Below are 1745 nucleotides of genomic sequence, written 5' to 3'. Positions count from 1 at the left end.
AAATCCATACATACAACAACCATAGATGATATTTTAATCATCTAACACATAACAACGTAATTATGGTTTGGCAAATCAACCATGCCATTGTAAATATTTTTATTTATATATTGGCAATTCAACCATGCCTCCATAAGTATATTTATTTATACATTGGCAATTCAACCATGCCTCCGTGTATGTATATTTATACATTGGCAATTCAACCATGCCTCCACAGGTATATTTATTCATACATTTAATTAGCAATTCATCCATGCTTTCCATATATGTATTCTATTCATACAAATATTTAGGTAATATATTTAATCATTTGACAATTCATCCATGCCCACACTTTAACCATGAATTAACTTTAAAATTAACAATACGCTAAATCATACATAGCCATCACATGCATATTATACGCATATCATTAATTTAACAACCAGCCTATTAAGATATGCCAAATAAGAATGATAATATTAATCATCTTAAATGATTTTTATATATATATACCTACACATATGTTATTTAATGTATTTATGTGTTTAACACCTTCTTTAATAATCCTTGATTATTTAAAATCAATATACATACATACATACATATATATATATTCATCCTTCCATACAACTCATAGACAAATTAAACTATATATACACATATATAAATAATTATGTATATATATATATATATATATATATATATATATATACACTTCCTTCCATAACAAATTATTAATTTATTATATTTACACAAATTAGTGCAACTAAATATGTCAGAAATAGTTTCCTTTAAATACTCCATATTGGTTTAAATAGTTTTCCGACACTTTCTCACTAAAACATAAATATCTCCTAGTAGGATGGGAATCTGATAATGAAATTGGTACCATTGGAAAGAAGACGAAAAATCCTTGAATTTGAGCTCAAGAATGACCCAATTTCGATTTAAAATGACTAAGTTATGACCGTTTTAATTTCTAGTGTCGAATTAGGCCAACATAGTTTCCCACGCGCGCCCACGTGCTTACTATGCACTTGCACGCGCTGGATTCAAGCCTCCTTGTGTGCTGGTATTGGCTAAGCTCTTTCAGCTACCGTGAGCTCACCACACTGAATCTATCACTTCCTTTATGCCGCATCCAATGGTCATAAATGAGTGCGCAAATGAACACGCTCACATTAGATTATTTTCTATTAACTATAATAGATCTAAGGTCCAGATCAGCGAGTGCACCATCTTCTCATGGTCTGCAATACACCAAATAATCCCATAGTTGACCAGACCACTTCTATGGTCCAGATACACATGCGCACCAAAGTTTTATGCGCCGCGATGCACCATATCAATTCACATAAGTTTAATTAATCAAATGGCCCTAATTGGCGTATACACCCTATTATCCTACACCGCACCGCACTGGATCAATTCTTTATTGTGCCGCCGCTCCACATGCGCCATTTACCTAGTATATATATATATATATATATATATATATATATATATATATATATATATAATTATTTTCCTAACAAATAATAGGAAAATAAATCCTAATAAATTCCTAAAAATATCAGAAAAATTCCAGAAAATTACAGAACAATTCTAGAAAATAAAGAAACCATAATTAACTCTCTTGGGTCACAAATCCACCTATAGATTGATTTTAAAATATACATAACACCTATATATATCAATTAAAATCCAATAATCTAAAAATCAAATATAATAGTTTATACTTTTTAATTATTCCGATCTAA

The sequence above is a fragment of the Cornus florida genome, unplaced genomic scaffold (genome assembly GCF_030987335.1).
Source record: "Cornus florida cultivar Cherokee Brave unplaced genomic scaffold, ASM3098733v1 CherokeeBrave_3.0.0_Hap2_Chr05, whole genome shotgun sequence".
NCBI lineage: Eukaryota > Viridiplantae > Streptophyta > Magnoliopsida > Cornales > Cornaceae > Cornus > Cornus florida.
Note: the sequence above shows the minus strand (reverse complement) of the source record.